Genomic DNA, 25045 nt, shown 5'->3' with positions numbered 1-25045 from the left:
GCTCATTGCTCTCCCTGTGGGAGTCTGACAGCTCAGCCTCTGGAGCTTTTCTCGCACTTCCCCAGGTAGGTAGGCTGAGTTTGTGCTATTTGGGTAAACAATATTCCTCTTGGTTGTCAGATGCAGGCTTATTTACCTGGTGATGGGACTGAGTGATTCCTTCCTACCCCATCACAGGTACCAGGACTCAGGGGGGGAGCCAGTACCCTACAACGCTCAGGGAAGGAGACTCAGCATCTCATAACAGCTCCTGGGAAAGTCGCATTCACTGTCTCACTCGGGGACCTCTCTGGACCTGTGCATCTGGGAACAAGCTACAGCGAAAGTCACCATGCCCCAGAGTTGTGATTTCATCCACGTATCCTATACCCTGCATCTAAGCTAAAATATAGTCATTGGATCTTTCACAGCCATGAGCAGATACTCTATACGTTGAAACCCTGCATGCTTTGAGTTCCCCCAACCTGAAGCCGGTGTGCCATGTTGGGTCTCTGTCCCTCGGGCTGGGAAAAAGGTGGTCACTTGGTCCCCGGGACCATGGGGCAATGCAGGCGGGGGGTTGGTGCCCAGCTCAGGAATTCTGCAGTTGTCTCTCTGCAGGTACCTCTACCCTGATGCAATCAGTGGCCAAGTCACCCCATTCTGCAGCTGCTGGGAGCTGAGAGGCTGGGGCAGGGTACAGCTGTACCAGCTGTCAGAGACAGATTACGCTATGAAGCTCGGCCATGACTCACATTCCAGTACAGGGGAAATGTGCAAAAGTTATACGCTGTCTTTGGGGTGCCAAAAATCATCTTGGTTTTGTCTTGCAAAATGTTCAGCTTGCAGAGCATGGGGCAGACGGAGGAAGGGGGTGGGAAGGAGGCGACGGGAGCAGATCTGTCTCCAGTCGACTCTGCCTGTCACACACCCTCCGTGGCTCTAATAACAACACTCAGCATTTAATCAGCCCCTTTGTAGAAGCAGACGATGTCACACTCATTAATTAGTTAATCTGCATGGCCCCCCTGGGAGGAGGAGCCATGTTATTATCCCCACTGAGGCCCAGAGGGAAACTGAGGCCAGCGTGGGAATTTGGCACTGAGCTGAGAGAACACAGCCTGGCAGCTGGACCAGGACCAGTCTATGGCTTGTGGCCCGTTCTGGTGGCCTCGCTATTGTCCTCCTCGCTGACTTCAGTCTGCTTGCAGCGCTGGTGGCTGTGTCCAGAGACATCTGGCCAAATTGTCAGAACTGGGCCTTGAAGGCACTCAGCGGGAAAGCCGAGCATGGCCTTGGAGCAGAGAAAGTTCAGCCTGGTAGCTGGACCAGGTCAGGCCCCTGGGGAGTATGTGCTCTGAACCAGACACTGGTCTGCTTCTCAGAGGTAGGGGTGGAAATGACAGCGGTGACTCTCACCCTCGTCAAAATGTCTTCTGTCTGCTTCCTGTTCAGACAACTCAGGGTTTTGATTGTCTTTAGAACGGAAGGAAGGAACATTTCCACCGGGGAGCACAATCATGGTCCCACTGAATTGGAAACTGAGATTGCCATCCGGCCATTTGGGGAGCTTTATCACACACACATGGAGGATGTATGGGTGGAACCCAGGGTCCCCAAGGAGCACCTCCTCCCTCATCCTGCCCAATGGTAAAAGGAGACGGGGCGTGCTTCAATGCTTGAGAGCTGGCAGCGCCAGTGGTTCAGGCCCTCAAGGATGAAGACGTGTCAGTCCACCAGGCCGAGAATCCCGACCAGACGAGGCAGGAGGCAAGTGGAGCATGAAATAAGGAGTCAGAGGAAGGAAGTCATAAACGCTGTTTAGGAGTTTGCAACCAGCGGCAAAAATAGAGACTGCAGCGTCTACCTGTATTTTCTTGCTGGTTACCGGTTGCTAAAGATAAAATAATTAACCCTCCCTCCTTTTCTTTTAGAGAGAGAGTGCCTGAGCAGGGGCGAGGGGCAGAGGAAGAGAGACAGAGAATCTTAAGCGGGCTCCACGCTCAGTGAGGAGCCCGACACGGGACTCGGTCCCATGACCCCGGGATCACGACCTGAGCCGAAATCCAGAGTTGGACACACAACCAACCGAGCCACCCCGGTGACCCTCCTTTTCTTTTTAAATAGGAATGATCACAATTAAAAAACATCTTTCGTATCTTTCCTTTTCCTCCCCAGTGTTTAGAACAGCAGTCATATCACAGTTATATTTATATGAAACTCTAATGTGGATACAAATCACCTGGGGATCTTAACCCGCTGAGCTCCCTGGGCCTGGGAGTCTGCATTTCTAACGCGCTCAGTGACACCCTTCAAGTAGGAAAAATTTAAAGACATATGATATTGTTGGTGGTTAAATGTACCCTTTAATTCAGTTGTTAGATGCCCAGATGGACTCATCATGGAACTTGAGGAGAAATGGACATCACCTTGCAGATGGAGTCGGGTCTTAACCATGACCTCAAGTCTGGAGGGATCTGGCCATGGAATCTCGGAACCTGTTTGGTGAGAACAACTCTGGATGAATGGAAAGAAGGTGTGTGTGTGCACGCGTTGTGTGTGTGTATGGACACATGTAAATTTGTGTGCACAGGCAGCTAAGGGGTAGTATGCAGGTACTATAATTGACCATGGCCCAAGCTGGACCAATAAGATTCTTTCTTCTGGGAATCTAGAACTTGGAACCAAGAGCCATCAGATTTGGCAGTTTTGTTTCTGATGAATCGCAATGCTCTAGTAAAGGTCTGCAAACTGCTACGGCACAGTCAGTCCTTAAAGCCTCCCTGATCCCTGCCCTTCCTGAGGCTCAGAGGGCTCAGCTCTTCCTTGAATCCCCTCGGGTATCCCACCCACTATTTGCCCCGCCCCCACCCATCCCCCCCTTTTTTTTTTAAACCTAAGTTGGAGGTTGCCTTCAAAATAAACACAAGTAGCACAGAACTCCTTCCAGAAGTAGCATCCACCCGCTTCAACAGAGAGGTAGTCTGCTCTGGATGCCCTCATTTGAAACCCAGATGGCCAGGTAATTTTCAGGCAGATCCTCCAGCCCAGACTCCCTTACACCCAGCTTCTTATGCTCCACTGTGGCTCCCATTTGTCCTGAGCCACTGCCCGTTACCCTGTTTTCTTGGGATAACGACAGGGCCCAGGAAACGTTTTAGAGGCAATTCCTCTGCGAAAACACACTACTCCCCTTTTTGCCTGTGATGAATTTCTTCCGGAACTTTGAGACCCAGCTGGGTCATCCAGTCCTCCAGACCCGACTCCCTGCCCCAGGGCTTGCTCACACGTGCCCCTTGTAAGGGCCCTCTCCGCTTAGTTCCGTAGTTCCCGCACAAGCACCCTGTATGGTGGCTGTCCATTCCTCTGTCCGCTGAGCTCCTTGAGGGCAGGGCCTGGCTTGTGGTTCTCTCTGTGCCCACCCACTGTCCCCACCCCCACCTAAGCACAATGCATGGGGACAGTAACGTGCTCCCAGCTTAAGAGCAGCTCTCAGCTAAGGTGTGTTAAGTGATTTACAGCTTCAATGAATGGGCGTGTGCGTGTGCGTGTGTGTGTGTGTGTGTGGTGTGTGAAACTGAATAGGAGGGGCGATTTTCTTCATTTACCAGGAATTCACAATTGCCCCAGGGCCCCTTTGGATGCCAGGCACCATGCTGGGCACCGTGGGGAAGGGCAATGGGGGCGGGATACAAATGATGAAGTGTTTCCGACCCCTCAAGGACCATTCAGTCACCCCCCGCCCCCGAGGAGATGGAACCCATCTCTCTCTTTCCTCCCCCCAAATGAACCAGTTCTCCAGTGATCCTACTTGCTTTTTTGCCTCTCCCACGCTAAACCCGGTCACGCGGGACCTGAAGGAGGTGGACCCGGGCGTTTTTCCCTTCCCCGCGTGCAGCGCCGCGGGTCCTGCCCCTCCCGGCCGCCTACGGAGCCCCCGCCGCGGCCCGAGCGGGGCGCCCACCGCCCCCACGCACCCGGCCCCGCGCCTGCGAAAGGCTCCGACTCGCTCCGGCCTCGGCGCCGCTCCCCTCCCTGGCACCAGGGGGCGCTGCCGCCCCACGGCCGTCGCCATGGTCACCGCTGGCGGCGGAGTGGGGTTTACGTAAAGGACGCAGCGTCCCCCGGGGGGCGGAGGCGGCCTTCGCGCCGGCGCCGGCGCCCTGCGGAAGCGGCGTTAGTGAATCGGGGCCTTGGGGAGCCCAGGATGGAGGTGGCGGTCGCGGCAGCGGCGGCGGGCCGAGCCCTGCGGAGGGCGGGAGGTAAGGGGGAGCCGCGGGCGCGGCGGGCCGGGGCCCCGGCGCGCGGGCGCGGTGCGAGCGGCGCGACGGGCTGGGGCAGTGTCCGGGGCGCGCGGTGGCCAGCCCGACGGGTCCGCCGGCAGAGGTGCGGCTGCCGCGGGCGCCCGTGGCAGGTGTGAGATCCATGCGGCCCCCGGCAGCGGTGTGGGATGGTGACACCCGTGGCACGGGCGTGGGCAGCGTGGGTCTGGCACAGGCAGCGTGGTCTCCCTGGCGCGGGTGTCAGAAGACTCACCCCCACCCTGGCGTGGTGGTGGCCGCCCAGGTGTGAGGCGGGTGCAGCCCCCTGTGCAGGTAGGTGATGGGCACAGCACCAGGACTTGGTTCCGGAGTGCCAGTGGCCAGTTCCTCGGCGCGTGGTGGTGCTCCTGGCATGGGTGTGAGGACGTGCTGCCATTGCTAGGGTGTTGGATGGTTCTGGCCTGACACGGTCTGGAGTGATGGCACCTGGACTTGAAGAATTGGCGCCCTCAGCATGGCAGGAGTTCCTGGAGCGACTGTGAGAAGTGGCCTTGGCACAGCGTGGTGCCGGGGTGGGGGTGGGGGGGCTGCTTGGCCCCGTGAGGGGAGACTCCATGGCCCCCAGACCCTGATGGATCATTGCTCTGGTAGTGATGAGGAGCGTTGCCTCTGTCACGGGGGCCCACTTTTAGTGCCTGTTGGGTACACTGAGCTGAAGAAGGAGGAAGGCTGGCAGAAGGTTGGTGTCCTTTATAACGGACGTGAAAGAGTGATGCCAGGAGATGTTTCGACCACGAGGAACCCAGTGGTGACCCAGATGGAAACCTGACCAGGTACCAGCATTGTCCTGGTCTCATGTACTCATCCAGCTTCGGGGAAGGAGGAAGCGGTGGGGGTGGGGGCGGGCGGGGGGAGATGGTTCTCAGCAGTGATCACTGTCTTTGAACGTGTGTCACGAGAAACGTACAGGGCTGAGAGGTGACCCGCGTCGGAGCCCCGGGAGAGGCGGGTGCACCATCTATCTGTATTCTCCAGGCCCTGTCTTCTCTGTGGGTTGATGGCTCACTTCGGGGTATCTGGGACAGTTGCCTCTCCTCTTTGATGCTTGGAAGGCTTTGGGTCCGGAGGACCGTTTGGAAAGGTGCTTTGAAAGATGACTCTGCAGCTACTGGGAGTGTGCTAGGGTTGCGCCTGCCTGCACCAGTCTTTTGGGAAGTTTTGAAGGAGGGTCTCACTCAGCATCACATGCTCTCCTACCTCTCAGAGGGGCCAATTTACAGAGCTCCGGGGAAGTTTGAGGACGGGGTGGGTGCTGGGTGGGAGGTGCCGCTGAGATGCCTTGAAGCCGGCGTGTCGTCCAGTGTATTTGGAGCCAGAGAACTTAAACTCCAGTCTTAAGCTGTGTGACCTTGGGCAGGTGACTTTCCCTCTCAGATCCCTGTGGCCAAGCGGTCGTGGAGGAGGAAAGGAGATGGTACGCCGGGAAGCCCTTTGTAAACAGTGAAAGGCTGTACGAAGGTCGGGGATTCTCGCCAGGTAAAGAGACCCAGGGTGGAGGCCATAGAAGTGGAGGCCTGGAATGTGACTGGGGAGGAAGGCAGCTGGAAAGTCAAGAGAGAGCCTGTCACAGGGAATTAGAGGCCCTGACTGTAAAGGCTCCTGGTGGGGGAAAAGTGGGATCTGTTGACAGTGTGAGTCAGCTGCTGAGCTGGAACCAGGCCCCAGGTCTCCCGAGGACGGTCCCGAGCGTGGCCGCAGCAACCGTGGGGTCCTGCAGGAGTGGCGGGAGCGGGAGGAAGCCCTTCTCTTGCTCTCCAGACACGCCTCATGGTCGCACAGGGCCGGGAGGTGTCTGTGGCTGACAGATCTGGGGTACCTGTGTGGGAGGGAGACTTGGAAGTGTTGTGTTTTCTCTTGAGAATTTCCTTTGGCTCCGGGTGCTGAGGGTGGGGGTGGGGAGCAGTCGCATCAGCGTTTTTGGGGCTGTGGCCTGAGGAAAGCAAAGTGGGTCAGAGCCACCAGAGTGGACGCAGGGCTGGGTGGTCCTGCCGGGGAGGTTGGGGCGGCGTGATGGGAGGGCTGGGGGCCGTGGGGGGTGGGGAGAACGCCACTGGACACGCCGGGCAAGGAGAAGGGGCGAGGGCCTCCTCGGAGGGGTCTTCCGGGGGTGGATGCACGTGGCACGAGTTCCCCGGGACGTCTCACCTGACACGGCCCCACTTCTGTCTGTGAAGGGCCTTCCCACGCGGGGACGATGAGGGCGGCGGCAGATCGCTTAGCTTTCTGCCTCGAGGGGCCTAGTTCCCGACCACAGGCTGGATTACAGACCCCGGGAGCTGAGGTCCATTTCTCAAGCTTTGCACGTTGAGTGTCTGTTTTAGCCAGCAACCCATTGGACTAGCTTGCTCCCCGAGGGAGAAAGTTTTTGCTCCACGTCCGGGCCGCAGGGTCAAGCCTCGTGGGTGGAGGAGGGACGTGGCTCTTCGAGACCCAGGGTGGTGAGCTGACTTTTCCCTGCCCTGGGACTCATTCTGCCCCAGCGGCTGCCACCTGGACACTGTTAGAGCTTCCCGGGCCATGCGCTCCAGGTGGGTGGGAGGGGTCCGAGGCCTGTCCCGCATGCTCCCCGCGGTGCCCTTCTCTGCCTCCCCGGGAGTTGCCCTCTCTGCAAGAGGAAGCCTGGAGCCTCCCTGTTGTGAATATTCAGCATTCAAGTCCCCTCAGCTCACCCTCCACACCTCCAGCCTGTTTGTTCTGATTTATGGCTCAGCCTTCTGGTCTTGGGCTTCAGGAGCCCTTTGCAGCCACCCCTTGCCATCTGCTTGGGATGCTGGGACTCTGCACAGCAGAGCTGGGTGGCAGGCGGGGCAGATCGGAGACGCCGAGAGGAAGAGTTGGCCTCTGTTCCCCAAAAGCAGAGCTGAGCTTTCTTCCAGAGTCTTCAGGGTTTTGAGGCAGTAGGGAGCCCAGCCGGGTCACCACCCCTTGTCTTTGGGCACAGATGCTGCTTTTGAGCAGATTCCAGCTGGGGCGGGGGCTAGTCACATAGGAATGGACATCAAGGGAGAGCAGCCCTCTGGAGCCGAGATCTTTTCAACTCTGGTCCTCAGTCCTGTTCCCATTGCTTTTGTCCGTGTTTCTCCAAAAGTTGCTTAAGTCAGCTCCTGGCAACCTTCCTTCCTCAGCTGCCTCATAAATCATGGTGCCCGGCTGCTCTGCTTCAGGGGTGCCAGGGAATCGGGCATCTCTGGACAGAGGATTCTGGACCAGAGCTCAGAGTGCCAGGCCAGCCAGCCATGGTTGGAGGCGCAGCCTGGCGCTGGAAGCCACTCGTCCCCCAGTCCCTCTGCCAGAGACCAGAGGGGGACCTCTGGGTTTAATCACCTGTTGGCCCAGCCCTCCACCTGAGTTCAGCTTCTCACTGGAATCGCTTTACATTACACGCTAGCAGACCAGGCAAGTAGCGCTGGGGGAAAACATCAATGAGCGTGTGGTCAGAGGAAGATAAATCTCATAGAACCACGGAGCCCAGGACATTGCAGGATGTGGTTACCTCCCCAGCGGGCAGGGCTGACAACCGTTTATCTTGATTTTCTTTTTTTCCTTTCTGATGCCGACTTTGGCGGGGCTGGATGTCTCTGGGGCGGACAGGGGGAGCGTGCGTGTAAGTGAGGAAGACCCGGGCAACTGTCCTACCCCCGGGGACCTTGGAGATGAGGCGGAGGGGAGCGCGCGCGCCGTGGCCACAGGTGAGGAGGGTGCTTGGCAGGAAGGCCCAAGCCCTCCCTGGGCTGGCTGGCAGGCTGGTGAGTTGGGATGAGCAGGGGTGGGGCTGTTCCCCAGGCAGGGCCGCCCGGGGATTGCACGTGTGTGTAGCCGCGTGTGCCCGTAGCTTTCTGTGGGAAGTGAGGGCTGAGGGGGTGTGGAGCGCCTGGCGGTGTGGGAACTCGTGGGCTCCTGTGTCTGGCTGGCCTGGTGTCAGTGGGTGTGAGGAGCAGGGGGCGTTGTTGGGCTCCAGGGAGCAGGAGAGAACAGTGGGAGCAGGGGGGAGTCCGCCTTCCAGCGGGGGGGCGGGTAACGTCTCCTGTTGTGATTCCTGCGGAAGGAGCCTTCCTGCTTTCTCGGTATTCCTTAGAAGGAAGCCCAGGCTGGAGGCGTGGCTCCCCAGCTCCCATATGTGCTCTCGCAGGCCTGCGTCCCTGCTTCTCCTCAAGCCCCCTGGAAGTCAGCTGGGGATAGTCCAGCCGGATGACAGAAGACGGCATGATAGCCACGGCGTAAAGACTTGGGGCTCTGGGGTCCAACAGACCCGGCTTTGAATCCTCGTACCTCTCTATACCTCAGTTTCCTCATCTGTAAGATAGGGACAGTAAAACCTCCCACCAGTAAGGTTTCCACGGCCTAATAATGTCTGGCGAGTAGAAAGATCATGATGAAAGCAAGAACACAGACACACACACACACACACACACTCACACACGTTTTTTGCTCTTGTAATCAGAATCTTTTCCATAGAAAAGCAGTTATATCGTGATCTGCGTATATTAGCATCAAGGAAGCTGTAATAGGTCATGTCCCTTTTCTTGAGGAAGTCAGCTCCACCCCACCCTTGGCATGGATGGAATCTTGCTAATCTGTCAACAGAAATATGGGAATAATGCGTTGACCCCTGGGGACAGTTTCCACTTGGATGCGGCAGTGGTCCTTTCCTGAGCGCTTACAGCAGTTTGGGCGCAGTGAGGCCATACCAGACCCTGTAAGATTCAGGTTCTGCCCTCCAGGCGTTCGAAATCTATGGAGAAGGTTCGCTACGGACATGAAGGTCTGTGCTGCACTTCCAAGACGGGGCCCGTCGGAGGTCAAAGGAGATTGAGGAACTTGGACCAGGGAGGTCGGCGGAGACTCGGGTGGCGATGGCCTTTAACCTGGGCCATCCAGGTGATGGTAGAGGAAGCGGCAGCAGTGGAGGGTGTGGCTGGGAAAATGAGCCGCTAGCTCGTTGTGGTCTGGCTTGAGTGGAGGGTGCACGACATGGAAGCAGTGAAAGCTGGGGTTGACACGGTGACTTGGAGCTGGGTCCCCGGGAACATGACGGCAGGGCTGCAGGTTGGGTCTATGGAAAACATGGGCAGCCACTGAAGTGTTCTGAGCAAGAGGGTGGCGGACTGGTGGTCGGTAAGAGGTGGGCACGGGGGAGGGCCTGGGGGCCAGGCCCCGGATCAGAGCTGGGCTGGGTGATTTTAGGGAGACGGCAAGGCCTGTGAAGGGTTCGGGGCCCGGATTCTGTCTCAGCCTGAGATGCATTTCCCACTCTTGACTTTCAGCTGCCTTGATTCCTAGAGGCTCCAGGCCACTCCAGGCCAGGAGTTTGAGGAGTGGCTTTCAGGGACCCCCGGAGGCTGGTTGTTCCGCCCGCAAGGCTGTTCTCATCCCCGAGGACCCATCGAAGGGGTTCCAGTGTTCCTAGCATTTATTTCCAGGCGTTTGATCATTTTCTCACCAAATTACCCCTTGAAATTTCGCCTGCCTGAGTTCAGCCCAGGAGGTTACTATTCTGGGAAGTTTCATCAAAACCCTTTTAGCGTTTGCGAATTCTCTAAGCTGGGGGGCAGGTGGGAGGAAGACAGGGCTCGTCTGCACCAGTGTTCTTGGGGGCCGCTTGGGAGAGCCGGTCCCAGCACCTGAAAATGCTCCTGGTGGCAGGGCGCTCCGGGCAGGGGGCTGGGGAAGGGTGGGCCGAGGCTGTCGTAAGGGGAGGCAGGACACCGCTTCTAATTCATCCCGAAAAGGCCCCTTGTCGTTGCCTCTCCTGGAGCCATTTAATTAATTTATGATTGATGTTCCTGGACTTACTTGAGGTTAATTTATTATTGATGTGCCTTCATTATATACAATTCACCCTGTACCTTTGAGCACATGGCTCCCCTGCTGGGCAGGCCACACGGTGGGGTGAGCACTGCGGGGCTGCTTCTCTGGGCCTCACCCCCCTCACCCCTGGGGACAGAGCCCTGCACCTGGCTCTTGTCAAACTCTTTCAGGTTTGGGGGTCTGAGAAGACGCCGAGGCTTCTGTCTCCAGGGGGCTTTGCTCGGCCACGTTGTAACGGTAACAATAATCATTTCCATTTTGTGAATGTGGGGGAACTAACCCGGCACAGTATGTAGAGGGTCTCATTTACTCCTTGCTTCGGGCAGCCCCCTCCACTCCTTTGTCTCCCCGACCCCTGTCTTACAGGCAACTTCGGGAGGTAGAGTTACCTCCTTGAGGACACAAGGCAAGTAGATGGGGAGCCAGGCGTGAGCCCAGGACCCCGGCCTCTCCTTCAGGCCGTTCCCCTGTGAAGCCTTTCTTCTGCTCCCCTGAACTCCAGGGCCATCCTGGCTAACATCGGGGCATGTAGCACCGACACCCGGGAGAGTGTGTCTTGTTACGTGTGGATGGCTTGTCCCCGTCCCTAATCCATATGCTCACTGAAGGCTAAGGAGCAAAATGGCACTTACTGAGATAAGAGCCAGGTGCCATGCTAAGCACTTTTCATACATTAGCTCGTTGAATCCTTATAACCATCCCAAGAGGCAGGTGATAACAACCCATTCTACAGATGAGGTTTACAAGTGCTCTGGTTGGGGCGCCTAGGTGGCTCCGTTGGTTGAGCGTCCGACTCTTGATTTTGGCTCAGGTTGTGATCTCACGGTTTCATGAGTTCGAGCCCCACGTCGGGCGCTATGCTGACAGCGCGGAGCCTTCTTGGGATTCTCTCTCCTCTCTCTGCCCTTCACCCCACTCTCACGCGTGCTGGCTCGCTCTCTCTCTCTCTCTCAAAATAAACCAACAAAACAAGAAATGTGTTCTGGGCACTCAGCTAATAGATGGCAGAACCAGGATTTGGACCCTAGCAGCCTTGAGATTCCTGCTATAATCTCTCCCTGTAATCTCCTCTCACTCCGTCTCTCCATCTCCTTGGGCCTGTTTGTTTATTGCATGTCTGTATGTTTATCCAATGGCCACCTCCCCTTTCTCCTACTTGGCTGAGTGCTGGCCTACATCGGCCCCCCCTCCTTTGCTGTGGGGACCAGGAGTGCCCACTCGCATGGGGTGGGTGATTTTAGGGAGACGGCAAGGCGTGAGAAGGGCTCGGGCCTGGATTCTGCTCTTGGCTCAGCTGGGCAGCTTCACATGAGTCACTCAGCCCCTCTGAGCCTCAGTTGCCCTGTTTGTATATCAGCAACCGTGGTATTTATTCTCTCTTTCACTGGCTGCACCCACGCTCAGAGGCGATGTGGGATAGGACAGACACTGTACTAATCAAGGGTTAGATTGCTTGTGTATGGGATCCAAGAGTTGGCATGAAGGCCAGGAATGCTTAAGGCTGGATGCAGAAACCCAGGCCAGGGGATCTGTGCCCACCTTCTGAGCCTCCCTGGATGGGCTGATGAACTCCGTGGCTTGCTAGCTGGCAAGAACTTGCTCAAGGACCCTGTGTGGCTAAGAGCTGGGCAGGAGGTCCCTAGAGTGGGTGCCAGGCTCTAGTCCAGCGTCCCCGTTGGCTGAGTAGTCCTGGTTCCTTCGAGGTGGTCCCTCACGCACTGGGTCCTTGGGTTGGAAGGAAATGCAGGAGGCCTTCCTGGTGGTTCTGGGCCCCACAACCCCTCTCATCTGGGCAGCCTGACTAGGTCAGTTCAGGCTAGGTTCAGCGAGGAAGGAGATAGTGTGCCCGGCAGCCGCTTGGACCTCCCCTCACCCCTCAAAATAATGCGGAAAGCCCAGTGAAGAGGTGAGCCCTGCGTCTGTTCCGGAAAACAGTGAGACTGTCAGCCTCTCCGTGGCAGGGTTCCCAGGGCGTTGGCTAGGAGTCCTCTGCTTTCTCATCAGCTTTACTCCGAGCACGTTTCAGCGCCGGGCCGGGCCTGGGGAACACGATCTGGGCTGCCAGGGCCCCCCTGGGCCAGAAGAAGAGGGCAGAGATCTCAGTGGACAGGGGTGGGGCACGCCTGGCATGGCTGTTGGAAGTCTGCGGCCAGGCTGCTGTTAGATGACGTTTCGCTTCCCAAGTTTCCGCCTCCTGCAGCCGGGATTACATCAGGCTCCCCCGGCACGCCCTGCAGCCAGCCCCCACCTCTCGCAGGCTCCTACACTGCCCTGGGACAGCTGTCCCCACAGTTCAGGGCAGGGCAGGCCTCAGAATCTGCAGGCAGCCCCAGGCCCATCGGCAGCTGAGGGGACTGCCCTGGTTCAGCTGCAGGCGCCAGTCACCCCGCGTGTGCTGCCTCCAGTCAGCACCTGCCCGCCTCACCTCCCAGGACCTCTGGTCTCCAAGACCATGCCACCCATCAGTTCCTTGGCTTATGCCCTTCTCATTCATTCTCCGTTTCTTTCTTTAAAATTAGCATAGCATGGGGGTGGGGCACCTGGGCAGCTCCCCGTGGGTCGGTTAAGCATCTGACTTCCGCTCAGGTCGTGATCTCACAGCTTGCGAATTCGAGCCCCGCGTCAGGCTCTGTGCTGACTGCTCAGAGCCCGGAACCTGCTTCGGATTCTGTCTCCCTCTCTCAGCCCCTCCCTTGCCCTTGCTCTCTCTCTCAAACATAAACATTAAAAAAATTAAAAACTAAAAATAATAAAATTAGCACGGCATAGGCCTGCCAGCATGGACCTTAGCATAAAGGTGGAGCTTTATTTGAGTCCGCTACTACTTGGGCAGGTCACTTAACCGCTGATCCTCAGTTTCTTCATCTCGAAAATGGGGCTCTCATGGAGTGTGGCCGCCATCAGGACCCAATGAGATACCACCTTGGAAGTTCTGCCCAGTGCCAAGAACAGCGTAGGTATTCAAGACATGTTACATGCTGTGATCAATTATGATGATTTCAACTCTTCTCTGTCAGCCCAGGCGGGCGCTAAGCTGACCGGACACCCTCCCTTTCCTGAGGCTGTGTCTCCTCTGCAGCCAGGCAACCCTGGGCCCTCTCCTGTGATGCAGGCCAGCCCCTCGGGCTTCCTTCAGTCCCCTCCCACTTCTGGGCCACTTCTCAGGGCTGGCAGCGTCCCACTTTCCCTCTGGCATCTTAACCATCCTTAGGCTGGTCCCCACCCCCCACCCCGCGTTCCTTTTGGTTTCTCTCCTGTGTTGCTTTCTTTCCCCTTGGCACCTCTTCCCTCCGTCTGCTTTTTGTACACCTCCTCCTCCCCTAAGGCTTTTGGGGGAAGCCGGTGTCTTTCCTCGGAGACCCTCTGACCCTCCTGTGCAAAGAGGTGGCCTCTCAGCCCCTCCGGTTCCGCTCAGCTGGGGGTCAGACGGTGCACCCTGAGGGTGGGGGGAGGGTCACGATTTGGCCCCTCCCAAGAACATTGGCAACCTTGACAAATCCAGAGTCCTGTCACGTCCCCCTCCGGTCTCGGGAGCCTGCCACATGGGCAGCCACTCCGGTGACTGCAGAAGCAGGCCCCTGCTGCCGAGGGGAATGGGCTGGCAGCCACGGGGAACCCACCCTGGGGGGTCCCCAGAGCCCCAGCAGAGGCTTCAGGTTCCAGTGGCCGCAAATCCTGAAGGAGAAGGAAAAGGCCAGGGTCAACCCCAGTTTCCTGGAGCCAGAAAAACAGCCGCACCTGAAGTCTCTTTCCTTCTGGGAAGTCACGGAATTTGTCTCAGGAGGTTGCTTCAGTTTCATACCTTGGCAAAGAACTCCGTCTTTCTCCACCTCCTTCCCCGGGACGGGGGCCAGGCTGTGGAGAAGAGCTGTGCCCCCTCTGTCCACCCGGTTCTTTCAGGGACATTTGTTTATCAAGCACGTACGGTGTGCTCAGCTTGGGTCTGGAGCTGAGAATCGTAAGAGTTTTCACCTGGTCCTCTGGGAGTTCCCAGGTCGGGGACTGAGCTGTAACACAGGTCTTACAGATGTAACGACGGCAACATGAGCAAAGCTTTCTCAGCAAGGCCAGTCGTCTATGCTTTCTGTGCAGTAATTCATTCAACGCAAAGATTGGGGACAGCGGCCACTCGCCTGGCACTAGGCTCTGCGCTCAGGGCAGTACCCACCCGTCCCGAGGAGGGAAGCACCCCCAGTTTACAGCAGAGGGACAGGTCTGCCTCCTCGTGGAATTGACCTCAATTCCAGAGTCTGCCTCCTCGTGGAATTGAAGGGGTTCCGCTGACGGCCTCAAGTTCACAGCCGGCAGACCGCAGGCCCTTTTCCGTCTGGCCCCCGCTCTCGGCGCGTTCCTTCTCACCCTCCCACCTTGCGTCGGGTTTGGGGCCCCTCTGAGCCACGGGAAGAGCAGGTTCCCACAAAAGGAAGGCTCCCCTTTGGCCACCCCATTGCCGAGAGAGCAGCCTCCCCCACTGCCGGGAAGCCCTGCCAGTCCCCGGGGGCAGGCCACCACGTCCGACCCCGTACCTCGCCGGCCTTGGCAGGCGGCTCTCAGGCGCACAGAGGATTGTTCCTCTCGCCCCACATGCCCCCGCCAGTAATGTTGGGCTCTTGCAGGTGGTTCTCCATGCTGCCTACCTACGCCACCATACGGTTTGATAAACGGGCTGATGGACGGCCCCTGGTCCCTGGAGCCGCCTTCTCCACTTCTCGGCCCCTGTAGAGAGCCTGCCCCCGCCCTTCCCCAGGTGAACCCCATTCAGCAAGCTTCCGGCAGCGGTAACTAAGCCGGGCACCTAGCCCACCACCTGCTCAGTACTTTATAAAAGTTTAACCTTAATGGTGTAACGAACTCCCATCATAAAGCAGCTGGAGCAGTGCATCCTGGGATGTATAAATTATAGGAGCCCTCTGAAGTTGTAATTGGAAATGGCAGCAACTGGAAGGTTGAAAGAGGCCGGCCTCGTTGGGCTGAGCACAGCTGCTCTCTCCTTCCTTTCAAAAGGCACACAGGACTGAGTCTGGCTGTGAAAAAAGAACGTCCTCAGACCAAACTGAGTTCCTGATTCCTCCGCCCCACTTCCCATTTCCTGCCCCCCAACCGTGTCTGCAGAGGCTGCGGGCTTTGGAGGCGGGCACCCCACCCAGGCCCTGTGCCCTGGCTCCACACCACAGACAGAGTGGGCCGGAGGGAGTGAACACGGGTGCGGACCCGGCAAACGGGGTAGGCTCCAGGTCCACCATCTCCCAGGGACCGCTTACCGTCGCCTGACGTCCCCAGCCCCCTGAGGTCCCACCCACAAAGTGGAGAGCTCGAGCCCACCTGGCAGAGTGGTTGTGGAGATTCCAGCTGGGAGCCACAGGGAGTGTTGGGATGCTGGGTTGGGAGCTCGGGCTCTGAGGCTGGGCCGTCCGCTTCCTGTCACATCTCCTGCCTGCGGTGCTCGTGAGACCTTAACCAAGTCACTTAGCCTCTCAGCTGCAGTTTCCCCCTGTAAAATCAGGGGGATCCGTGACCTACTTCTGGTGGGGGGGCGGTCAGGAGGATGACAAGGGATGACACTTGGGAAGGACTCAGCATGGTGCTTCTTTGATGGGCACTGTGGATCCCCAGGGAGGCTGGATGGGGTCCCGGATCTGCGTCCAGCGATGTGGCTCACACACACCTTGAGTGGCCAGGACGTGGTGCTTGACCCACAGAAGTGCTTACTAAGAGCTGTGATTATTCATGCAGGGTAAGTGCCCATCGCCTGCACCTGTGTGTGGTGCCCACGGTGGCTTTAGCTCAGTGCCCCTGACTGTGGCCCGTGGGCCAGCAGCGGCACCACCACCTGGGAACAGGTTAACAGTACAGAATCTGTGTCCCTGCCCCCACCCCTGACTCAGGATCTCTGGGGGCAGAGCCCAGGTATCTGTGGTTTAACCAGCTCTGGGTTGCTGTGTTCCTTCACTCGCTCCGGTCAGAGAAACACTGCTGGGCTCACCCTCGAGAGCAGGGCTTCTCTGGGTGCGGGGTGGCTGACCCCAGCCTCAGAACCCCCTGGGGTTGGCCAGGTGGTGCTTGTTCCAGATCTAGGTTCCTAGGCCCTACCTCGGACCGGTGGATTCAGAATTTCTGGGTGGGGCCTGGGAATCTGCATTTATCCCTCTCCTCGCTGCCATTCTAGTTGAGAGTCACAGGGAGGGGGGTCACTCGCTGCCTGAGAGCTGTGGAGAAGAGCAGGACCCCCACTCCCCACCCCCTCTGCATCTTGTGCACGAGGCTTTGCAGAGGCTGGGGTGGGGAGAAGGAGCACTGGGTGGGGGCCGGGAGCCCCGGGGCTCCAGCACGGGCTCCCCCTGGGGTGCTGGGGCTGCTCTGCCTTGGACCCAGCGGGTGGGGCCTTTTCTCACGGCGAGAGGAGGGAAACAGCCTAACAACCACTGGCGGGGAATGGGTTGAATGAACTCACGCACACCATGCACATGGCCTGCCCCACAGCGATGAGGGAATATGGGGCCAGGACAGTGTTTAACGAGGAGAGATGTTCACCTTCTCTGCTCAGCGCGGAAAAAGCAGCAGGTACGGAATGATCCCGTATTTGGACAGACGCGAGACTAGACGGATGTTAATAGTTCATAATTTTCCTAGGAGGATCATGGTGACTTCTATTTGTCTCTTTCTGTTTTTGTTTGTTTGCTTCTGTTTTCTATAGAGAACACGTGTTTTTTAAGAAGAAAAAAGTAGACACAGATAAGCATGTCTGGCCCAGGGTTTTCGGTCACAGGTGCCGGTGAGAGGCCCAGACTCCCAGGACTCCCCTCCCACTTGACCTGCCTGCTAGGGTGACCTTCACCACCATCCCTGTCACCTCCAGGCTGTGACCTCACCCCCAGTCCTTCGCACTGTTTCTCCCACTCTTTCGCCTCCTGTCTGCTCTGAGTCCTTCCATGGCAATGGCGAGGACACCTCCTCCCCTCCACACAGGAGGGGTGGGGAGGGGAGAGCTGAGGGGTGGGAGGCCCCCCCCCCCCAGCCTGTAAGCCTCTGGGGCAGAGCTCGCTTTTCATCGGGGGTCACCTGGGCACCTAAACCGAATTTCCAGAGTCTAGGCACATAGGATGTATCTGGGAAGCAACGGCTGAATGGAGACTGAACAGACACATAGCTGTGCTGGCCTTCGGCCTGCCAGCACGCTTCTCTGGGCTTAGGGGTTTCGGCTCTAACATTCGTGGAGGGTTGAGCTCTGATTCCCCTCAGGCCCTTCCAGCTCCAACCTGTTGGGACTCATACCTTCCCACTCCTGTCCCCTTGCCTGGTTTTCTAAGCAAGTCGTGCTGTCCCCAAGAAGGCTCCACCTGTCTGTCCCAGCTGCCCCGGCAAGCGTGCTTGCAAAAGCAGCTGCTCAGGGCAGGGCCTCCAGGCAAGGGTGACAGGAGGGAGGGGATCCCAGGTGCCGCGAAACAGTAGGCCACAGGGGCAGAGGGCACCCATTGGTCCTGAATCTGACATTGGTCTCTCTCGAACCCTGGGTAGCCTCTGTGCTGCCTGTGGTCGGGGGAAGAGGGGGAGGGGTCTGTTTTCCACCTCCTCCTGTGCCCGGCTGCCATCAGGCCCCAGCAGCCCTGAGTCTCCGGCCCTTTCAGCTGCTGTTTTCCAATGAGTGGCTCAGGGAGGAGGGAGGGTGGGAGAAATCCATTCAAGCCATTTGTTTTAACGACATTGAAGTAAACCCATGGGATTTGCGTGGTCACATGTTTTCAGTCTTCTTTCAAAGAAATGGATGGGTTTCTGGGTCTCTCCCACCACCAGCTTCCCTGCCTGGCAAGTCCGAGAGGCCCAGTTTTCAGGAAGAATCGTGAAGAAGGGGAAGCCCCCACCAGGGTGGGAAGGAAGATCAAAGTGGTGTGGGCGAGGGGAGAGCTGGGACCACCTCAACCTGGGCTTTTGTCCCCCCACGTGTGGAGGGGCTCCTGCCCAGGTAACACCAAGGGTGCGCCTGCCCTTGGTGCATTTCCCAGCGTGTTTTTCTTGGCCTACGGAGCCTGCAGAAATCAGCTTTGCCAGCAACCCAGAGGCAGGAGCCGGGTGCTGATGGTAGTGCTCAGCACACAGCCCTACGAGGGCAGAGGTGAGGGAGGCCGGGCTCTGTGCTGGCTGGGGTCTGGCCCAGGAACAAGGTGCATTTGCCTCTGGGGTTCTGAGAGGCTTTCTGTAGGGCAGGAGGGAACAAGCAAGCCTTACTTCCCTGACTTTTTCTTCCTGGTAGTGACCTGCTCAGCCTCCAGCACCTCTGGGAAGCCTTCTCTGTCGCTGTCCCCACCGTGGGGCCCCCGGCATCATGGCTCCATAGCCCCCGGCCTGCGTGTGGGTTTTCTTTTGCACTGTGAGCTCCTCACGGATAGGAATCAGCATCTCCGTGTTCTTATCCCCAGAAGCTCCTTCTTAAGGTCCCCCTGAGTGCATCCGAAGTCCCAGCTGGCACTCCCAGGCCCTGAGTCTGGTCTCCTGGCCTGGTCCTGGAGCCCACTGAGGCAGTGGAAGGGTGTGTGTGCTCAGAACGCACTCTCCCCTCACTCTCCTCTCCTATGCCAAGAAGGAGTCAGGCTGGAAGGGAAGGGGGTAAGGGGTGGGTGGCATTGGACCGTGAGGCACTGGCCAGAATGTCCCACAGGACAGACCCAGCCTGCAGCTGCCACAGGCGGGATCTCACAGACCCCCTCCCCTGCACCCCCAGGCCTTGAAGCAGCCGCTAACACCAACCGGTCTGGCTGGTTTGTGGGGACCTGGCCCCGTTTCTTGAGGGACAGGATGTCCTGCTGGGAGCAGCCTTTGTGCCTGTCCTTTCTGTCCTTCCCCCTTCTGGCTCTCAGGCTGGTCCTCTCCTGGCCTTTTTCTCCTCGTTGCCCTCCTTGCCTCTCGCCTCACTGGAGGGCCTTGACCCTGCCCTCCTTGAAGTGCAGGACCGTGGGGGTACCCGGGCAGGAGTCAGAGGCCGGGGCCTCCCAGGAATGAGGCGGGGCTGTCCAGGACCCTCGCCTGGTGAGACCCTGGGGGTGCCCGGGCCCTGGAAGCAGGACACCCGGTGGTTGGGGTGACAAGTACCAGGCAGGACCCCAGCTCCTCGCCCTGCTGACATGCCAAGGACAGGGGCCTGGCGGTCTGAAGAGGCCACGGAACAAGGCGTGGGACCAGCAGGCTCCCTGGCACCGTGACTCCTCCCTCCCGCCACCGCCCTCGCCAGGCTCCCCTCTCAGGGAACAGGAAATGGGGGTGGGGGAGCCCGGGTGTTCCTCTCGCCCTCTGCCGGGAGGGGCCGGGTGCCCCACTCCGTAGGTGTCAGCAGAACTGTCACCCAGCGGCGGGCGCCGGGGCTGGGATTTCCCTGGCTGACTCACCCCCGGCCTGGCTGTGCCTCAGCCTAGGCAGGAGTTGTTTGTGAAGGTGTCTGGTAGACGGAGGGAGTCCCAGGAATGGGGGAGCAGGTCCCTGGGGTTGGCTGTGGGCGGGGCCCCTCACAGAGCTCTCCGCCCTCCGCACCTGCACCTGGAGACCCTAAGTGCTCCAGGGAGCACAACCACCACACTTCCCAACGCGGGAGGAGCGGTGAGGCACCTGGGGACCTGAGCACAAGCGGGGCTGCCTCTGCCTCCGAGGAGAGGGTCCCCCCAAGGGCAAAATGCCTTCCCTCCAGAGAATAGAGAAGCCATTGATTGCCCTCATCCCCAGGCACTCCACAGACAGGCGCCTGGAGGAAGGAGGGGGGGACTGTGGGAGGCAGGAAGTGAGGCCAGCACAGTGACCCGGCCAGGGGCCGAGGACCCTTGGAGAAAGGGAAGAAACTGTAGGCTGCCCCCCAGAAGAACTCACAGGAGTCTGTGTGAGATTTCCAGGCCCACAGATGCCCTGGAGCACATCTTGGGGCCCTCCTCGGCCCCAGCTGCCGGTGCCGCCCTCAGCTGAGAGCTGGCAGTGGGGTGGAGGTGTCACAGTTACGGTGTGGGGGGGACTGGGGGAGGACCGTGCAGACAGAAATGTGGAGTGTGTGCCTTGCAAGCAGGCCTGTGGGGGTGGCGGCAGCAGAGCCACGTAGGGCGAGCCGGGCTGGGGGTGGGATGGGATGTACCGTTCTGAGCGAGTGCCCCGGCGTCCCTGCCCTCCTCTTGTTGATGGGAGGGAGAGTCACCCCCTGACGTCTCCAGGCTAGAATAGCAGGGGCTGGCAGCCCCCAGGGGCCAGGCTGCCAGGGCTCAGGTTCACAGGGTGGCATCTGGGACCCTGGCACAGCTCTGTCTCAGCAGACAGACTTCTCAGCCCTCTACCCACTGCCTGGCCTGGTGAGAAATGGAGCCATTTCTGTGGGCCGGGTGCCACAGGGGCAGCCCCAGTGTGTCTGATGAACGGGCCACTTAAACCCCCAGCAAGCACGTGTGGCCCCTTTGGCCACACTAATTCCTCCGTGAGCAGGCGCAGGGCAGGGTGGCCCGGCGAAGGAATGTGGCCTATGGGCCCAGCCTCCTGAGTGACAGGGCTGGGGGCACAGCCAAGAGGGTAGGGCAGCATTAAGGCTGACTGGCTCTGTCCCGAGCAGGCAGCATGGACAGGCAGGGTGCAGGGGAGGCCTGGCCTGAACTGGGATGGGCCCTTAAGGCAGGGCCCCCACACCTCAGCCCCCTGAGGGAAGCTCTCTTTAAAGGACAGAGGGAGGGGCGCCTGGGTGGCTCAGTCAGTTAAGCATCCGACTTTGGCTCAGGTCATGATCTCGTGGTCCGTGAGTTCGAGCCCCGCGTCGGGCTCTGTGCTGACAGCTCAGAGCCCAGAGCCTGTTTCAGATTCTGTGTCTCCCTCTCTCTCTGCCCCTCCTCTATTCACGCTCTGTTTCTCTTCTGTCTCAAAAATAAATAAACATCAAAAAAAAAAAAAATTAAAAAATAAAGGACAGAGGGACAGCCTAGCCCAGCAGCCTGCTAAGGGCCTGGGAGCCGGGCTGCAGGGCATGGTTCCAGGTTCTGCTCCTGACCTACCACTGACCTCAGTGTTGCCTGGGGCAGGTGTCTGCACCCTTGGCCCTCACCTTCCTTCCTAGAGTGATTATGTGTGACTCAGTGGCCCAGAGGGTTTCTTCACACCCAGATGTTCTGTCGTTTACTAAGCCCCCAGCATTAGAGAAGAAGGGAGGGCCCTAGGACCTTCAGGAGAAGGTCCTACGTGGCCAGGTACTTAGGCAGTGAGGAGCAAGACAGAAGTCTGCCCTTGGGATTCTGTTTCTTCCTCCCTCCTCTCTGGGGTGATGGGACAAGTGAGATCATGGCCAAAGGTTCCCAGTAAAGGGACCTTCTGGCAGGTAGTTGGGCTGGAACTGTTACCCTTATTAGGTATGAGTTATTATCACCATTACTGTGGAGTTGGCTCCCTAGAGCCTGCAGGGGGGCTCCCTGGAGGAGGCCGTCCTGGGCTGGCATCCTGGCCCTGTGGTCAGATTGAGTAGCAAGAGGTCAGGTGGGGTAGCTGGGGGTCTGGGTGGCCAGGAGGGAGCCCTGGCACCCCTTGGGCTTGGCCAAGCCTCCGGCTTCCATCTGCACAGGAGCGGCCCACCCTCCACGAGTTGGCGGGGAGACCTCAGAACTGAGGAGTGCGTGTCCCCAAACATCTTGTTCACAGCAGATGGCAGCCGCAACTCCCTTTCTCCCTCTGCCGTGTCAGTTGCATTTCCCTTCCCTTTGCTCACCCCTTCTGTTAACTTTGGTTTCTGCTTTCCAAGTTGGGGAGGCAGCCTGCGAGCCCCCAGAGCCACCTGCGACTGTGGGTGAGGCTAGGTGCTCAGACCATGGACGGTTTCCAAAGGAGGGGAAATCTCAAGCCCCCACCTGCTTGTTGGGGAAGCTCAGTCTTGCCCTGGTTCCTGCGTGCTGTTAGTCTCTTGGGCCATTCCTGGAACCCCAGCCAAGGCTGAGTCCCAACCCTTTCCATTCTCTCTTTGCTTGTTCACTGTTAAGATTCCTGCATGTATGATCCTTTTTTAAAATGACGTTTGAGGGGCGCCTGGGTGGCGCAGTCGGTTAAGCGTCCGACTTCAGCCAGGTCACGATCTCGCGGTCCGGGAGTTCGAGCCCCGCGTCGGGCTCTGGGCTGATGGCTCAGAGCCTGGAGCCTGTTTCCGATTCTGTGTCTCCCTCTCTCTCTGCCCCTCCCCCGTTCATGCTCTGTCTCTCTCTGTCCCAAAAATAAATAAACGTTGAAAAAAAAATTTTTTTTTAAATAAAATGACGTTTGAAATATTTGGTTTATTTAAAAAATAAAACAGTATATCCATATTCTCCCCTTACGGAGACCTTTTCTCATATACTTGGAGTGACCATTTTCAAGCAGCATGATCTCAGAGGAACGAGGGAGCAGGCCAGGGCCTTCTCTGACTTTTCTTGACTGGCTGTTGCACATCAGGCCCTGGGGTGCCAGGGACACAAGCAGAAGGTGCGGCCCTGCCCTCCAGGAGCTCCCAGCGTAGTAAGGAGCCAGGGTACTCGGGGAAGGAACGGAGGGGCACTGACCAGGCCTGCTTCCGGGTTGGCAGGCTTCTGGAGGCTTCACGGAGGCTGCGGTATTCGAGCTAAGCCCTGGAAGGCTGAGGAGTTCCCAGGTGATCAGGGTTAGAAAAGGCCTTGTGTGCAAGGGCGCAGAGGCGTGAAGAGCTCTGACCCCTCGGAATGCTGGGCTGTGGTAAGAAGCAGGGCAGATGAAGGGCAGGCTGCCTCATCAGCATGTGCCGTTCAACCCCGGGGTGGGGTCAGAGGAAACCTCACTCCCCTGGCTGCTTGTGGGGTGAGGTCAGCCTGAAGCAGAGCCCTATATGGGGAACAGGGGTGGCACAGGCCTTTCTCAGCTGGAGGGATTCTGGGACCTGGCTCATGGCTGCCCTGAGTTTGGGGCCAGCAGGAGCAGACCCCCTGCTGGTAGAAGCAGCTGCCTGCTGGTAGAGCAGCCCCTCCTGGTGGAGCAGCCCCTCCTGGTGGAACAGCCCCTGCTAGTGGAGCAGCCCCTCCTGGTGGAACAGCCCCCCCTGGTAGAGCAGCCCCTCCTGGTAGAGCAGCCCCTCCTGGTGGAGCAGCCCTACCTGGTGAAACAGCCCCTGCTAGTGGAGCAGCCCCCCCTGGTGGAGCAGCCCCTCCTGGTAGAGCAGCCCCTCCTGGTGGAGCAGCCCCTCCTGGTGGAACAGCCCCTGCTAGTGGAGCAGCCCCTCCCGGTGGAGCAGCCCCCCCTGGTAGAGCAGCCCTTCCTGGTGGAACAGCCCCCCCGGTAGAGCAGCCCCTCCTGGTAGAGCAGCTCCTGCTGGTGAAGCAGCCCCTCCTGGTGAAACAGCCCCTGCTAGTGGAGCAGCCTTCCCTGGTGGAGCAGCCCCCCCTGGTAGAGCAGCCCTTCCTGGTGGAACAGCCCCCCCAGTGGAGCAGCCCCTCCTGGTGGAGCAGCCCCTGCTGGTGAAGCAGCCCCTGCTCCTGCAGCCTGGGGTCAGAAGTCTCCCTGGAGGCTGAGGCCAGGGGGTCACGGAGTAGCTGGATAAGCATGCCCTTGAAGGGTGGGGTGTCCAGGCTTCCCTGGTGCTGCCCGTGTTCTGTGCCCTGCCCTGGCTCTACCTGACATCCATGTGACACTGGGCAGAGCATATGTGTATTGAGACCCTCATCTGTGCCAAACTGCGTTCAAAGTGTTTCCCACGTGGGTCCTGTCCCATTTAACCTTCCCGAGGGCTGCTCACATGGGCACTGCTGGTCCCAAAGCCCTGAGGCTTGTTCAGTGTCACCCAGCCAGCACGTGGCCAAGCAGAGGCTCCAGGCCCAGGTCAGCCTGACCCTCCCCGGCATACCTCCTTCTGGATTATGTGTCCTGTCCCCTAGAGAAGGCTCAGTGTGGGAAGCCTATCTCCCTGAGGACTTGTGCCCTGCCCATTCTCCCCTGCTGCCGCCTCCCCTCTACCTCACCCTCCAGTTCCCCCTGGGGGCCTCCATAGCAGCTGTGGGCAGAGCCACCCTGAGCAGTCGAGTGCCATCCTGTAGGGCAGCAGGCCCAGCAGAACGGTGTGGCCTACGTTGTTTGCTTTTCCCAGCCCTGCATTTGCTGGGCCACTTACACCTGGCTCATTGTTTGCCCAAGGTTTACCCTCCAGGAACATGGGGTCGGGTGAGGCTGGGCAAGGGTGGCAGGCAGATGGTCTTCTGCTTCAGGGCTTCCAGATTAACCTGGAAGCTTCCAGCGTCTTCTGCGTGACCAAGAAAGGCCACACTGCCTGTAAGTGCCACGCCCTGCAGTCCCAGTGCTGGCTGGGCAGTACCCGGCCTCGCCCGCGCAGAGCGTGTGACTTTGCAGTGCCGGGCCTGGCGTGCCTGGCGTGCCAGGGCGACAGCGGCAGCTGGACAGTCGGCAAGGAGCAGAAGAGGTCCCCAGAGCCCTTATGTTAGGCACTGGCAGAGTGTGGGGGCGAGGGGTAGCATCAATGGGACTTTTGTGTGGCTGGGGCAGAAGCATCCCTCACAGGCACATCTGCCCCAATCCTTCCTGGAGCTGCTGCTGGTCTGCAGCCCCCACCCTTCCTCCCAGTGAGGAGAGCTTGCCTGGACTCAGCCAGTCCCCGCCCTGCCCTGCCCTTCACCCCTTTTCAGATGAATCAGCCCCGGGCACTTGGTGATTTCTTCTTGGGCCCTGGGCCCACCCCTCTGCCTGCCCTCCTGACTTCCAGCATCCTCTCCCTGGTCTGGCTGAGTCCTCTGCTCCATAGTAAGTCATTGACCAGAGACTGACCTCAAGTCACGGACCTCAAGGAGGCCACGGGCCTGGTCCTCGAGGCTGATGGGAACAGATTAGGTGGACAGAAGCCAGGTGGATCTGGCACCCCAGGGAAGAGGGAGCCCTCTCTTCACTACGGCTGGGACCCCAGGGAGAGGCCTGCATCAGCTGGGGAGGGAGCC

The 25045-nt window shown here is 58.9% G+C and overlaps 1 protein-coding gene across 3 annotated transcripts in view; it reads left to right on the top strand.

Moving 5' to 3' along the window:
* Positions 1-4086: 4086 nt before the first annotated feature.
* DAGLA (diacylglycerol lipase alpha) overlaps positions 4087-25045 on the top strand; it is a 62588-nt gene continuing 41629 nt past the window's right edge. The window contains exon 1 of one of the 3 annotated variants that reach the window (XM_053203072.1): positions 4087-4241. The gene's annotated coding sequence lies outside the window, so the exon portion shown is untranslated. Of the gene's footprint in view, positions 4242-4306; positions 5075-25045 lie in introns of those variants that run through there. The other 2 variants (XM_053203074.1, XM_053203075.1) reach the window with 2 other exon arrangements.

Source organism: Acinonyx jubatus, chromosome D1 (genome assembly GCF_027475565.1).
Source record: "Acinonyx jubatus isolate Ajub_Pintada_27869175 chromosome D1, VMU_Ajub_asm_v1.0, whole genome shotgun sequence".
NCBI lineage: Eukaryota > Metazoa > Chordata > Mammalia > Carnivora > Felidae > Acinonyx > Acinonyx jubatus.
This window is presented reverse-complemented; position numbering and strand designations above follow the sequence as displayed.